The sequence below is a fragment of the Phalangium opilio genome, unplaced genomic scaffold (genome assembly GCF_054372755.1).
Source record: "Phalangium opilio isolate 3A_F unplaced genomic scaffold, DU_Popi_V2 ptg000025l_1, whole genome shotgun sequence".
Lineage (NCBI taxonomy): Eukaryota > Metazoa > Arthropoda > Arachnida > Opiliones > Phalangiidae > Phalangium > Phalangium opilio.
Window position 1 is genome coordinate 680,832 of NW_028324156.1, and position 16,548 is coordinate 697,379.

The 16,548-nt window shown below is 37.9% G+C and overlaps 3 long non-coding RNA genes across 6 annotated transcripts in view; 1 reads left to right on the forward strand and 2 right to left on the reverse strand.

Moving 5' to 3' along the window:
- Nucleotides 1-225: 225 nt before the first annotated feature.
- LOC149691600 (uncharacterized) lies at nucleotides 226-1,417 on the reverse strand. The gene is made up of 2 exons (XR_016383421.1): nucleotides 1,178-1,417; nucleotides 226-1,064 (listed from the first exon to the last, which is right to left on the reverse strand). It is a non-coding gene; the product is annotated as an uncharacterized LOC149691600 (long non-coding RNA).
- A 3,854-nt stretch (nucleotides 1,418-5,271) lies between these two features.
- On the reverse strand, nucleotides 5,272-6,014 carry LOC149691601 (uncharacterized). The gene is made up of 3 exons (XR_016383423.1): nucleotides 5,682-6,014; nucleotides 5,411-5,618; nucleotides 5,272-5,332 (listed from the first exon to the last, which is right to left on the reverse strand). It is a non-coding gene; the product is annotated as an uncharacterized LOC149691601 (long non-coding RNA).
- The window catches only part of LOC149691602 (uncharacterized), a 212,086-nt gene continuing 201,040 nt past the window's right edge, over nucleotides 5,503-16,548 (forward strand). For 2 of the 4 annotated variants that reach the window (XR_016383419.1, XR_016383417.1), the window contains exon 1: nucleotides 5,557-5,636. This is a non-coding gene — a long non-coding RNA (uncharacterized LOC149691602). Of the gene's footprint in view, nucleotides 5,637-12,052; nucleotides 12,930-13,678; nucleotides 14,774-16,548 lie in introns of those variants that run through there. The other 2 variants (XR_016383418.1, XR_016383416.1) reach the window with 2 other exon arrangements.

The following is a 16,548-nucleotide window of genomic DNA, read 5'->3' on the forward strand; positions in this document are numbered from 1 at the left end:
AGCTAAGAGCAGAAAAACGTATTTTATAAATTTTACACCTGTAAAATCGTTTAAAAAACACTTGGAACTTGTATTTCTACTTACTTTCGAGGAAATACCACCGTTTTCTGAAGGTAAGAGTCTTTTTTTATACATTTATTAGTAATAAAAACATTTAAGGCGAGCTAAGCCTTGGTCATGGCCATAATGTAGATTTGATTTGCACATAGAGAAAAGAGGCTGTACTTTTGTGACTTGGAAAATTTATTTTTTAGGCTTTTCGAACATTTCTATGACAAAATGAGGTAGGCCTAGGAGACTAATGAAATATTTAGAGGATAATTTTGGAAGCAAGGTATCATTGATGAATTGGTTGTCTTTCACTATCATCAAGATTTCGATGTTATCGGGTGGCACAAATACTGCCCAAAAGCATACGGGTACGTTACACACGAAAAGCTGACCCTGAATCTGATGATAGACGTTCCAGTTCATCCGTTTCTTCGTCAATGTAAAGGTAAAAGTTACCCGAAGCTGCTTTTCCTCTGATAGTTTCTTTATTCTTGAAAATAGTGTAAGGGCATTTGATCTCCACTAAGTACAGCTGGTCCTCAACCAGTATAAGGCAATCGGGGCTTGCCCCAAGGAAGCAAAATTGTGGATTAACAATCAAACCCACAGAGGTGTGACACTGGGTATTGATGTGTTGCCTGAATATTTGAAAAAGCAGCGGGTTCATGCTTCAATCCATGATCAAAGGACAACGCTCCCATTTCTTCTAATGCTTCAGATTGTTGCTCGAGAGTCAAATTACGGAGAGTCAGTTTAGGGATAATTTCATCGGTTACATTAATTTGATCTCCAAATTAGGATGGAATCGCGAACCGTACGGTTTGAGCGCTCTACGTAGTTTCTTTCCAGTGGTGGGAAAGAAATCTGATTTTGTAAAATGTTTTGAACAAATCCGTAAACTGGAGATATCAGTGGACAGAGGTCCTACAGCTAATGTTATAGAATTAATCCACTTCTTTCTAGTGGCAGTCTCTTTCGGAAAGTTGTGGTAAGAAAGAAAACGTTCTTTACACCTACAGTTTGAACGCAGCAAACATGAGTTGAAGCCATGATTGTTACATAAATAAGTAAATAAAAACGTTTATGTTATATTTTGTTTTATGCCTTTAAATATAGAGACACACACTTATCAAAGTTTGTTTTGGTGGGCACCATTATCGACTCTTATTTTAAGAATATGTAACAGTTTAATGTCCGGATATTTAAATATCAGTACCTTAAAACGTTGCTAACGTTTTTTTAACATGATAAAATAACGTTTTTCAACGCTGAAAACAACGCTAATCACTAATCTGCCGTGTTTTACAAGACCAAGGCTTAGCTCGCCTTAAATGTTTTTATTACTAATAAATGTATAAAAAAAGACTCTTACCTTCAGAAAACGGTGGTATTTCCTCGAAAGTAAGTAGAAATACAAGTTCCAAGTGTTTTTTAAACGATTTTACAGGTGTAAAATTTATAAAATACGTTTTTCCGCTCTAAGCTCGTATAAAATGGAGTAATGGCATCTCCGAGGGTTTGACTTATTATGCCCTATAGGGGGTTAACATAGAGTGCCACTACTCTAAGCTCATCCTTTAATTTAGTTTCGAAAGTTCCCGATAGATGGCGTTTTATACGGCTACCCCCAGAAAATAGCGGCTGTCTGCTCGTTGCCCCTTCCACGTCGACCTCCCATTGAATTGTGTATCTACCCTTTTAACATATCTATGTGTGCGACTTCAAAATTCGATTTACCCGCATTTTTTAAATGGGTTATGTTCAGCCCGATTTGTCAAGGTTAGTGATTTTTGAAGTTGTCTGCTACAGGAATTTTTTTAGGGAAGGAGAACCATTCCATCCCGCTGGTTAAGAAGTCAATGATTTTGAAAATTAGGAAATTTTAACCGTTGCCTTTAACGAATTGTAATTTAAATAATTAATTTATGAAAAAAATATTAATTTTAAGAGCAGAAAATGTTAAAAATTGCTACTGGGTGTCCCTAGTTGACCCTAATGTTTCTTCAACTTTTGGCGCTTTTTCCTCGACTTATGAAAATTTTCAAGTATGTCTGACAACAAAGAGAATATAGGGGAGGAGTTGAAGCTCCCCCGCTCCACAAGGCTTATAGCGTTTTCCTTTGGGTCCTCGCGGAGCGCTCCCATGGAGGAATAAAACTAGGAGATCCTATTCTTCAAAAACAGTCTTTAACGAAGCTGGAAACTAGTAATACCATTTTTATTGCTCCTTGGGAGCGCTCCGCGAGGACACAAAGGAAAACGCTATAAATTACATTGTTGCCCCTAATTATACTAGTGGTACGAGGGAGTTTCCGGCTCAGTCGCGCCACCTACGGTACCATTTAATGTCTCAAACAGGGTGGGAAATAAGGATTTTTTTAAAACTGGACATTGGGCCAGCAACCCCCCTGGCCTGGAATAAATAAACTGGTCCATGACCATTGACCAGGGCGCGTCGTCTGCTAAACTAAAGAAGTGGGTAATTAAAATAGTTCAGATATTGTCTGGACCCTGGTTACCCTAGAATTTTCTTAGTGGTCCCGTGGACCACTGACCCCCCCCCCTCCAATTTAATTTTTAAACTGGTCCAGGCAATTTTTAAACTGGTCATTTGCCCTGTGCCAGTGCCTTATTTCCCACGCTGGTCTCAAACGGAAATTCCTCGGTACTGCGCATTGAAGATGCGCGGTAGAAAAGAGCAACAAGTTTTGCCTCCACTTTCCACTCCTCCCCTCTATTCTCTTTGCTGACAAGAAGAAATAAAAATTGACTTTTCTAAAATCATAAGTTTATCATGCCTCTAAGTAGAGAATGGCTGCTACTCCTATGGCAATAGTGTTTGTCTGGCTCCCTTTTAATGAAACCCTATACTCTCTCCGTATCATTTATCCCCTCAACTTCAATACAAAATTGTACTGCCTAGCTTAGCGTTTCTTTTATCCCTTTTAGAATGTTTCAGGACTGAAACCGCCTCTATCTCACGAGAGAGAGAGGGAATTGGGGTTGCTTAAGTAAAATTCGTCCCCCCCCCCCCCAAATGCCTGCCTATACGAAACGTAAAAATCTCCTTTATTCCATTGGATGATTTTTTTTCATGTGACCCATTTAGTAATCGTCTCGACCGCTTGGTGGCTGCACCGCGACAGAAATTTCAAAATTTTTTCTCTTCGGATCTTAGAGCTATAAGAGTTCTGACGTCACAGTAGCCTGCGGAAGATGCCCAGTTGTAACCCATATTTGTGTACTTAGAAGCATGATAAACTTATGCTAAAATGGATTGTTTTTGAATTTATCGACGTTAAAGTTCCCTTTCGGGATTAAAGAGAGGAAGGGATATCGATAGATCTAATCAATTTACCGCTTGATAATATTTTATTAAAGAGACACAATTTCTTCATACTTAATTAAATTAACTAAAGAAGTTAGAAGGAAAGTACGTTTTCTCCGAACATAGCTACATAGTATCAGAAGCGGATAAGAGGAGGAGGTTTAATTATAGGCTTCTGATAGTATGATATAAACTATTACCATGGATAAAGAATGCGCGTGAGGATATTTGTTTTCACGCTATAGGATAGGCAACTCCCTATCTCGAAGGACAGCTTATTCTGTATATACTCTGTTACAACATCGGTTGTCAGCACGCGCAAAGCTAGGTCTCTATGTAACGTAGCTTTGTACGTGCTGACAACAGACAAAAATCTTGAGGATTTTCAGGATTTAAAATATCCGCGAGTTTTTTAGTATTGGTCTTTGGAAGTTATGGTGTTTGATAAGTCAAATTTATTTTCGTTCTGCTAAAGTAAACACAGGCGCCGGCTAAGGCTTCGAACTCTTGTATTTCTTGTTTTGAGTGCTGTCAGTTGTGACGTCAGATCCAAGGTTAAACGTCACGAGTCTGCCTTTAGCAATGGGCGGCCATGACAGTTACCGTTTTTTCTTTATGGGAAAACAGCATGGGTGACGTCATAACGGCGCTTCTGACAGCACTCTATTATTGTCCATTGCCATTACTGGAGGGAAGACTCGCGTCTCTCGAGCGCGATTGAACCATTTTAGGTGGAATTTCTGATAGCATTTTGACGTGTATTGCAACCCGATTATTCTTACAGGACACCCTCTTTATGGGGCGGCTAAACCTATAGCATCTTCTTTCTTCATTATTTACTAATTTTCTAATTAAGAACAGGAATAATTAGGCCAAAAACAAACAAAGATTTTGGAATATGTTAGACTTTTAATTTCAGAAATTTTATTTGATCTAGATCAACGTAAAACTGGGTCCCCTGTAAAATTAATTAACTTTCATAGTTTAATCATTATGATTTCAGGCTTCGACCTATTAGACAAACATGTTTATAGGGTGGTTTTTCCAGCTATAGGAATCCATAAACTCCGGTACCACTTTTCAAAAGTGGAGAAAAGTGTTTTGGGCTGTTTAGAAGACATTATTAAATTATAATTAACTAAATTATTAATTATATAAGAAAATAGAAACAATAAAATTGAAACGCACGCTCCCGCCATATTTTGAAGTCTGCCTAACTTCAGCAGCGCCATCTAGCGGTCCTTGTTTGTAAGGACATAGCCCACTTGATCACGCTGGCTGCACGCGCTATAGAAGCCCGCTCAATCGACCCTAAAAATAAGAATAACAGGTTCGGTCTAAAATTCAAACCCGTCTGGTTTTAACATGGGCCTCTATGGTAGGGGACCAGTTTTTTCAACGTTTTTGACAATATTAGTGCATCCACTGGTTCAAATCTCTTGAATTTTTAATGAGACGTGTATTGAAAGGTTTGATATTATCCTGTAAAATTTCAAGTCTTCAGCTATAATAGTTTTTTTTATAAAAAATAAAAATCATCACTTAGTGGAGAATTTTGCCCCTTCAATTTCTCTACTATGTGATGATTTTTATTTTTTATAAAAAAAACTATTATAGCTGAAGACTTTAAATTTTACAGGATAATATCAAACCTTTCAATACACGTCTCATTAAAAATTCAAGAGATTTGAACCAGTAGATGCACTAATATTGTCAAAAACGTTGAAAAAACTGGTCCCCTCCCATAGAGGCCCATGTTAAAACCAGACGGGTTTGAAAGTTTAGACCGAACCTATGTGACCCGCCGTATTCGCGAGTTAACATGTAAAAAAAATCGTTTGGACGGGCTTCTAGAGCGCGTGCAGCCAGCGTGCGTGATCAAGTGGGCTATGGTAAGGAATAAGCCTTTTCATTCTGGGTTCTTTTTGGGGCGTTTTCCGAGACAACTGGCTGCTGCGAATTTTTGTTGGATTTTTGCTGGTAAATATTTTGATTTTATTTATATTTTAAGGGTTAATTTTGATTAAATACCAATGTTTTATCGCAACCGATCGGAAATTAAGCGTCGCAAGTGGAAAATTTATGCTTAACCGTGCCAAATACGGTTGGCACACTACGACCAAGGCTTAGTATCCTATGTCTTTCGAATCGGAGGCTCGGAGCCGCGTTGGCACACTACGACCAAGGCATAGTATCCTGGGCTTTTTGGGAGTTGGCCTGAAGCCTACTTCAGTGGTGGCTACAGAGATCTTTCCAGGTAAATATTTCATTTATATATTAAGGGTTAATTTAGATTAAATACCTAAATTTTATCGCAACCAAATGGAAGTTAAGCGTTACCCCCATTCCGCTATTGATATGGGTTGTCTCTCCCGAATCCCAACTAGACTCCGACACCTACCAAGTGAAGTTCGACTTTCTATTCTTGGTTGGTCTTCCCTAACAACGCGTTACAAGTATTTTGACCTTTTAAGCTTGTTCAAAATCTTAAACTCCCCTAATCCAACTTATTTTTCTGATGCCCTCTCTATCGCTCCCACCGATATGCCCGTAAAAACTAGCTTAAGCACTCCTTTTTTCGTAGATTGGTCCCCATTTGGAATTCACTTCCCCCTGAGATTGTATCATAAAAATCTATTGCCCAATTTAAGTCAGCCCTGAAACCAGGGCCGGAAATAAGAAAAAAATCTTATAGGACATGTGTCCAGTGAGCCCCCATTTGACTGGAAAATTTATTGGACATTGTCCACTGGAGTGTGCTAAAATAGTGTCGCATCTTCATAGTCAAGCTATCAAAACTTAGGAAAATTTATTGGTCAAAATGTCCAGTGACCCCCTTAGTTTTTTAGAAAGTTATGGGACATTTTAAAATTTTATTGGACAATGTCCAGTGTCCTGTACTTATTTCCGGCCCTGCCTGAAACAGTACTTCAAACTATAATGCCCCGTATGTGCCTCTATGTTCTTCGGAGCTGTAAGGTTTTCTCATAGACCCTAGCTGGACATTCCCCCACAGGAGCAAAGAAAAGTGGAGAGTTGATTGTTAAGCGTGCAAAATAGGTTTCTTAATTGCGACCTTTGTTTGTAGAAAACATAACCTTAGTTTATTTTGGGGAGTTGTGGTAAAATGCAAACAGTATTCGTGATTCACATTTATGTCGTACTTATTCAAAATATTTCAAATTAATCTTATTAATTGCGCATTGCATTTATTCCTGGTTTTACTATTCAATCTTTTTAGTCGGTTTAAAAGTAATTCAAAGTGATTATTTAATTGATATTTCAAGATTGACCCTAAAAACAGGGCTCCCACCATGTCCCTAAAATACCTAAAACGCCCTACTTTTTTTTGAGGTCCCTAAACCACCATAGAATTGTGATTTGGTCCCTAAATCACCATATTCCTAGTTTAATGCGCCATCAGCTTATAATATTCAACCCAAAGTCCAATTTACACATTTATATTTCTTATTTACGAAAAGACTGATTGTTAAGTTAGCCCAGGACTTTTAGGGTTTGACCTAGAACATTTGAACATAAAGATGAAAATTGGTACATGTGTTGTTTTTGACCCAACAAAAAATATACTAAAAGTCCCCTGCTGTAGAGCGCGAGCTTTCGCCGCCATCTTGGAAAATGGCCGCCGAGAATGCCAGCTACAATGTATTCCACGTTCTTCTTCAAAAATTATGAAAATTGGTACACATTATGATTGGAACCACATGAACATCATGGCCAAATTTTACAGCTCTATGATCAATAGTTTGGTCGCCATATTGGAAAATGGCCAACGTTAATGCTAGGTAAAGTATATTTTACCATGTTATTGGAAAATTATGAAAATTGATAGGTATTACAATCGGAGCTGTGTGAACCTCATAGTAAAATATTGAAGCCATTTATCAGATAGTTTGGTCGCCATGTTGGAAAATGGCCGCCATCAATGTCATATTTTTACAGTGTATGGCTCAAAAATTATGAAAATTGGCAATAATTATGTTGAAGACCGTCTTAACATCATACTTGAATATTGAAGGCGTGCTACTGATAGTTTGGGCGCCATCTTCGAAAATGACTGCTGGAAATGCTAAATATATTTCAAATTTATAAATCTTTTTGAAATTCCTTTTTTGAATAGATGATTTTCTTTAACGTAATAAACAACAAAAAATGGATATCTCGAAGTCGAAATTATCGACGCCATCTTTAAAAATGGCCACATGAAAATCATTGCCCTAAATTCTGAAAGAAAGAAAAGTTATTCTAAGCTGTTATGCTCAACATGTTGATTAGAGAATATGATTTAATATGGGGTTTATACATACTAGTGTTGTTTAAGATTAGAACTTAGACAAATCTCTAGCATTTCATACATATTCATCGTCATCCTGAAGATTTTTCATAATAATTTCATGTCAGAACCCTTGATTAGGCGCTACACCTAGATGGGGGCCTTATCAGCACCCTTCCCATCATATTCCAAATTGAACCTGCGGAACCGCCGTCATGGTCAGGAGGTGGTCGGTGACAGGGAAAGATTAAGGTAGCAGAAGACTCGAGGTGACGGGGGAGTTCTCTCCTAGAAAAAGTGCCATACGGCCGAAACAAATAGTGTATCCGCGACCCCTAGAGGGTTGCCAATAGGCAACACCTGGGCGGGAGCGAAGCGGCCTAGCAAAACCTTCACGGAACGGGGCAAGGAACGGTCTGAACCAAGGGTGAACCCAAGGAACTCCCGAACCGTCACACCGAACTCGGGCTCCCTGCGCCACGACAAATCCTTTGAGTTAAAAAGGTTAAGAGAACACTTCTTTCATTTACGTGTTGTAACTGGGTGTGGTTATCATAAGGCGTGGTTTAAAGTAATGTCAGATAATCAACATCTTACAAATTTGTTGCGCTTTTTTAATGACCATATTGCATCTAGGGAAGCCATAGCTGCTGCCGAAGAGAGATTTCTTTTCGCTTTTTTTAGGGTGATAATTGACACGTCACGCTTCAACTATGTAGATATTACACGTATATGGAACCGTTGTCACATATACTGTCAAGTTCTCATTTGATCTCGCTAAGCTTAATCCAACAACCGACACCGCAAAACTACATTTTTTCCGAGCGTATCTTCAAGTCCAAAATAGCTAGGAAACGATTTAATCCCATTCACACCATTCTCCTTCCGGCATCAGATGATTTTGTAACACTCATTATTTGTAACTGCAGTGTGCAGAACATCTTGTATAAAGAACTGTGAATGTAGGCGATCTGGATTTGCTTGCTGGGCAATGTGTGGTCATTGTCAAGGTATTAGCCGTAATAAAAATCTTCAGGATGACTAGAAATATGAACGAAATGTTAAAAATGTGTCTTAAATCTTATCCTTAACGACACCAGAATGTTTATACCCCATATAAAACGGTTTTTCCTCACCAATATCCGAGTAATATGGCTTTCATTTCTTTTTTTCCAGATTTTAGGATAGTAATATTACAGGGACCATTTTTGAAGATGGGTCGATAATTTAGACTCGAAAATAGTTATTTTTATGGCGTTTTATATGTTCATGAAAATCATCTACTCAATAAAAAAATATCGAAAAAATTAATATATCGGTAATATATTTGGCACTTCGAGCAGTCATTTTCGAAGATGGCGCCCAAACTATCAGTAGCACGTCTTCAATATTCAAGTGTGATGTTTAGACGGTCTTCAACATAATAATTACCAATTTTCATAGTTTTTGAACCATATACTGTATCTTAATGGCATTGATGGCGGCCATTTTCCAACATGGCGGCCAAACTATCTGACTAATGGCTTCAATATTTTACTATGAGATTCACACAGCTCTGATTATAATACCTATCAGTTTTCATAATTTTCCAATAACATGGTGAAATATACTGTACCTAGCATTAACGGCGGCCATTTTCCAATATGGCGACCAAACTATTGAACACAGAGCTGTAAAATCTTGCCATGATGTTCACGTGGTTCCAATCATAATGTGTACCAATTTTCATAATTTTTGAAGAAGAACGTGGAATACATTGTAGCTGTAATTCACGGCGGCCATTTTCCAAGATGGCGGCGAAAGCTCGCGCTCTACAGCAGGGGACTTTTAGTATATTTTTTGTTGGGTCAAAAACAACACATGTACCAGTTTTCATCTTTATGTTCAAATGTTCTAGGTCAAGCCCTTTTTTGGCCTATCTGTCCTGGCCTAAGTGTGATAGAATTGTGATAGATAAAACGTAGTAATGTAATAAACAAAAACTAAGTCAGTTTTATGATAAAATATTTTTACAAATATCTGACTTTGTCATTTTGTGAAAATATAAGTTCAAATAAAGATCCCATTTTGGTTCCTATTTGGTCCCTAGTTTAAAAAATTCGGTGCCTATTTCACCCTATTTCTAGCCTAAAAAATCCCCTATTTCCCTACTTTTTTTTTAAGATTTTGGTGGGAGCCCTGTAAAAAGTATTAGTATTTATTTTTATAGTTACGTTAAATGATTTATTTGGAAGTAAAACTGATGTTATTCATAATACCCTCAGGGCCGGATTAAAGGGGGGCTGAGGGGGCACTGTCCTGGGTGCAAGGCTTGTTGGGGCGTATTCAGTTCCCCATCCACCCATACTGAAATCTTGGGGATCGAGTAAAAAGGGGCCGAGTAATCGAGAAAAATGTTCATAAACAGACCCTCCATAGGAATAGTATTCCACCCAACTTTGGAGGTTCATAACTCTGGTTCTACTAGATATGGGAAGATGCCCTTTGAGTATGTTTTAGCCCTATTTGCCCCCCCCCCCCATCCAACCATACTAAAGTCTTGGGGATCGAGTAATTGAGAAAAATGTTCATAAACAGACCCTCCATAGGAATAGTATTCCACCCAACTTTGGAGGTTCATAACTCTGGTTCTACTTGAGATGGGAAGATGCCCTTTGAGTAGGTTATAGTCCTATTTGCCCCCCCCCCATCCAACCATACTAAAATCTTGGGGATCGAGTAAAAAGGGGCCAATTAATTGAGGATAGTGTTCACTAACATACCCCCAACTTTGGAGACTCATAACTCTGGTTCTACTTGAGATGGGAAGATGCCCTTTGAGTAGGTTATAGTCCTATCTGCCCCCCCCCGCCCAATCCAACCATACTAAAATCTTGGGGATTGAGTAAAAAGGGGCCAATTAATTGAGGAAAGTGTTCACTAACATACCCCCTCCATAGGAATAGCATTACACTCAACTTTGGAGGCTCATAACTCTGGTTCTACTAGAGATTGGGACATGCCCTTTGAGTATGCTATAGTCCTATTTGCCCCCCCCCGCCCAATCCAACCATACTAAAATCTTGGGGATTAAGTAAAAAGGGGCCAATTAATTGAGGATAGTGTTCACTAACATACCCCCAGCTTTGGAGACTCATAACTCTGGTTCTACTTGAGATGGGAAGATGCCCTTTGAGTAGGTTATAGTCCTATTTGCCCCCCCCCGCCCTATCCAACCATACTAAAATCTTGGGGATTAATTAAAAATAGGCCAATTAATTGAGGATAGTGTTCACTAACATACACCCAACTTTGGAGACTCATAACTCTGGTTCTACTTGAGATGGGAAGATGCCCTTTGAGTAGGTTATAGTCCTATTTGCCCCCCCCCCATCCAACCATAGTAAAATCTTGGGGATCGAGTAAAAAGGGGCCAATTAATTGGGGAAAGTGTTTATAAACATACCCCCTCCATAGGAATAGCATTACACCCAACTTTGGAGGCTCATAACTCTGGTTCTACTAGAGATTGGGACATGCCCTTTGAGTATGCTAAAGCCCTATTTGCCCCCCCCCCATCCAACCATACTAAAATCTTGGGGATCGAGTAAAAAGCGGCCAAATAGCATTACACCCAACTTTGGAGACTCATTACTCTGGTTCTACTAGAGATGGGAAGATGCCCTTTGAGTAGGTTATAGTCCTATTTGCCCCCCCCCCCCGCCCCCAATCCAACCATACTAAAATCTTGGGGATCGAGTGATTGAGAAAAATGTTCATAAACAGACCCTCCATTACACAGGGTTCGTACACGACCTGGAAATCCTGGAAAAGTCAGGGAAATTTAAAATGGGCCTAAATGGTCAGGGAAGTTGAAAATGGACCTATTAATTATTTATTATTTATATTTATTATTTAATTAGATAAAGTTCAATTTAAACGAAATAGTTGCCATATTTTTATATCACTAACAGCCCGTGCAAAAATGGTTCGAGTGAGTTTAGATTGGTTATTGGAAATTTGTGGAATTTAGTCAGGGAAAACCTGGAAAAGTCAGGGAATTTTATTCCAAAAATTTTGTACGAACCCTGTTACACTCAACTTTGGAGGTTCATAACTTTGGTTCTACTAGAGATGGGAAGATGCCCTTTGAGTATGTTTTAGTCAGGCCCGTATTAGAGGGGGGAGGGGGTAGTGGCCCACGGGCGCAACGCTTGTTGGGGGCACATTGAGTTAAACTATTCCCTCTTTAGCAACTTTTGCTGTTCCTTCGACTTAAGGGGGGCGCATTATCTCGGCCCCCGGGTGCAAAATTGCTTAATCCGGCCCTGAAAATACTTGTGCCATTCAAGTTGATAATAATTTTAATTTGTATTTGATTGTTTGAATTTTATTTTTTATAGCCGTCATCCGTTTCCAAAGGAGCAATTTATGTTGGATTCTAGAATGAATAACTATTTATTTGGCAAAAATGGCACCTAATATTAATCAGGTCAATAAACCCAGTACAATTCCATTCTTAATTCGGATCTACACTTTGATTTTATCCGTTGAAACTGAATCTCTTTACAAAAACTATTTAGACAGCGTGTGAAACACTTTAGGCCCTTAGTGCAGTAATTAAATCTTATTAATAGTAATTATAGCTATATTAACAGGACAATTCCATTCTTAATTCGGGCCTACACTTTGATTTTATCCGTTGAAAGGGAATCTCACTAGCAAAACTATTTAGACAGCGTGTGAAGCGACATTTTAGACCATTATTAGGTATTTAGTTTATTATTTATTATTATATTTATTGTTAGAAGGGAAGCGCTGTGTCCTTTAATTTTTAGGGATTTTTCTTTTCGCCAGGACATAAATAAAATCTTACTTATGGAATAGGTGAACACTGGTCCTAGCCCTCCCTTTTAAGAATAATGAACGCGTAATCAGGATTTCAAGGGTGAGATTCCCTTTGCGGTATTAAGGTACCTAGTTTATGGTTTTAATCATATTTTTAGAGGAAAAGCGTTTGGCAACTCGTTGAGGGAGTTTTGTAGGATCTAAATAAATTTCTGATTTAGGTTTAAGGTAGAAGGTTGCTTATACGCTTTCTCCTTTAAAAGTAAACACGATTTTAAGTGGGTTTAAGGCGAGGCTTAGCTTTTTATGGTATTCTTTCCCTGTTAATGTTACGAGTGTGCCATTTATTTGCCAAATAATAGTCATTTGTCTTATGCCGGAACATTTAACGTCGCATCATGCGAGAATACTCGAGTGGATTTTCGTTTTAAGGTAATTAATTTCAAGTTATTCGTGTGCCTTTTTCCAAATACTAATTCGAATTTTTCTTGCGCAGGAAGAATTGGACGTCTGCGAGTGGACTTTCATTGGAAATCCCATGCTAAGGACGAAGTTTCCTGGTTTTGGGGGCTCCAAAGCGGGCTTTAGTTTAAATTTAATAATTCCCGAGTTAACCAGGGACTTGTTAAATTTAAATTGGGCTCGCAAGGCTTACTTTGGGGGTGGTAGCTTAAGTTTAAATCTAAAGTTTCGATATTGGGGAAGGAAAAAAAATAGTCGAAAAACACTTAGGGTAGTTTTTTTGACCTTTTTTATGCTTTTTTTATTGTTTTTTTAATAAATTTTTCATTTTTTATTAATTTTTTTATTATTTTATAATTTTTTTTATAAAATAGTTTTTAGTGTACTTTGTTCTCTATTTTATTAAAAAATAAGCCTAAAAGGGGTCAAAAAAAACCCCCTAAGTCCAGACATTAAAAAATTGAAGCCAAGTCTAGTATCGTAAAAATTTAAAGAAAAGAAAGAACGAGGTTTAAGGCAAAATTTATTCAATAAGAAACAAAAAAACCAAGTGTTTACAAAAATTTCGAACAAAAAAATTATTAAAGAGTTATATAAGTTAAAGTTTGAACGCGAAAAAAATAATAAGTAGTTACATATAAAATGGCAAGCAAAAAAACTAAAATAAGTGGTTACATGTAAAATTTTAAAGTAAAAAAGTTGAATTTTGTGTCTTCTAGCTTCGATGATTTTCTCCGTAACTTCGACTCGAATGTTGAGAGAGATTGCCAAGTCCGGAAGAAGACATCGTGTAACGGAATCCAACAAAGCTTGTCATCGGGAATGATACATAGCAAGTCCAGAACAGCGGAAGTCATCGTGCAACGTTAATCCAACAAAGGATGTCATCAGGAATGATAAGTCTCAGAATCGCCAGTTATCGGGAAAGATACATCATATAATGACCAGACACAGAAAATCCAAGAATATCAGCTGCATCTATAAATGAAAACATATTAATAACACATCTTAAACTATTGCCTACTTTTGGGTGGTCCTTAATTAAAAAACGGGCTACTAAATTTAGAGAGAAAAACCAATTACCACCGACTAATTGCCACCCTGAATAAAGAAGGCTTGACTACCCTTGATTCCCACCCTTAAATATATAAATACTCTGGCTAACTAATTATTCACCATAATTGAATAGAAAATAATTTTAGGAAAACCTTACATTTAATTTTAAATTAAATAATGTAATTTAATAATGAAAATAATTTAAAATATCCCTTAAACTAATTTTAGGAAAACTGCCATTTATTTAAATTTAATTGCGTGTCCCTTATAATAGCTTCATAATTTAAAATATCCCCTAAATTAAGTTTATTAAAAGCTGCCATTTATTTATTTAAAACTATTGCCACAGGTAGAACCCATAAATAATAACTTGAGTCGAAATGGGACAAGGCTTAACTTAGGCTTAGGGCAACTGTCCTCGTGTCTTAAAATTATCTCTGCGGAACTTGATTTTAGAAACTGTCGCTTTATCTCTAAATTAATTAATAACCCCTAAACCTATTTTAGAAAACCCGCTATTTATTTTTTTTAAAACTATTCCCACTGACAGACCCCGTAAATAACTAGGGTGTTCTAAAATTCTCTCGGCGGGACCTGATCTCCGAAAATCTGTCGCGTTATATCTAAATTAATTACGTACCCCTTTTAATAGCTAATAATAGGCCCTAAACTAATTATTAAGGGATTCTCTCTTGTACAGCATCTCGTTGTAAAATTTTATTTGTGGTACTTGATTTGTAATAAATAAATAAAATTCACTAACATTTTTTTTATAAATAAATAAAATTCACTAACATTTAACACTACTTAATTAATTTAAGCACTTGAAATAAAATAAATAATTTAAGGGGGTCTAGATGAGTTTGGATTATTATAAAGTTAGGCTTACGGACTCCGACTGTTAAAGCACCACGAGGCCAAGCAATGGCCGCCAAGTACGTTGAAGAGCTTCGAATTCAGCTTGCATCCTCGGGAAGAACGATCAGCGAAATGGCGGAACGATCAAGAATCAACTTCAAAAGCCGGGGTCATGATCAGTTGAGCGGGAGAGGTTTTTCCAAGCGACTTTCCTCGACGGTTTGCGGGAACGAATGAACTGGATGACCCGTATCGATCAGCTGACCGGGGGTGGTTTTTCCAAGGACTTTCCTCGACGGCTTCCAGGCATCAAATGAGCCGGCTGACTCGGAACGATCAACTAAGTAAATTTCCAACGTTGCGGTGGCGCTAAAAGCGCCTATGCGCGGACTCGGGTGCGCCATATCCTAAGCATGAAATTCAAATAGCTGAACACCGCTAGGCCTACTAAATGAATGAATGCTAGGCCTAAATGAATGAAGGCTAGGTATACTGAATGGATAGTCATTACCTATTACCATTAACATCTGTCGTTACGTCACAAGTCAATTACCTCAGTGACGTCATAGGTCACGTGATCTGACGTCATAGGTCACGTGGTTTGACGTCATAGGTCACGTGATCTGACGTCATAGGTCACGTGGTTTGACGTCATAGGTCACGTGATCTGACGTCATAGGTCACGTGGTTTGACGTCATAGGTCACGTGATCTGACGTCATAGGTCACGTGGTTTGACGTCATAGGTCACGTGATCTGACGTCATAGGTCACGTGATCTGACGTCATAGGTCACGTGATCTGACGTCATAGGTCACGTGATCTGACGTCATAGGTCACGTGGTTTGACGTCATAGGGCACGTGGTTTGGCGTCATATGTCACGTGATCTGACGTCATAGGTCACGTGGTTTGGCGTCATAGGTCACGTGACTTGCCGTCATAGGTCACGTGGTTTGGCGTCATAGGTCACGTGACTTGGCGTCATAGGTCGCGTGATCTGGCGTCATAGGTCACGTGATCTGACGTCATAGGTCACGTGACCGGGTTCGATTAATCCGTTCACTATCACACATACACTTTTACGTAACCTGCACTAGCTAAAGTAAATATTATAAGCCTATAAGCATTAGTTTTGTGTGGCTACTATGTCACGCTTCAGTCCAATGCACTTCGAATAAAATCATTTATGATAACTTTGGTACGCCTACTGTATTCAAAATATTCATTGGATAAAGTCAGTTATTCTGACTGTTTATTAAGAGTGTGTCACGTGTCTTACGTCAACATACTCGACTCACGGCTCTACTATGTTGGGAAAGCATTTTAATCATACTCTAATTCAGAGGGTAAGAAGCGAGTTTCTATATCTTAGTCACTAACTATAATTAGTAAGCTTACGATTAAAAATAAATTTATCAGGCAGACTTATAAATATTAACGCAATATTTTATTTTGAAATATATCACATCAGATACATTATAAGTAAGCTTACAAGTAAAAATAAATTTATCAGGCAGACTTATAAATATTAATGCAATATTTTATTTCGAAATATATTCCATCAGATACATTCGGATTTAATAAAAATTAATAATACTTTTCAAAAATGTTTAATCATTCATTATAACTTTGGTTAAAGTTACCAGTTCTGTTATATTGAGAAATCGCTTTCTTT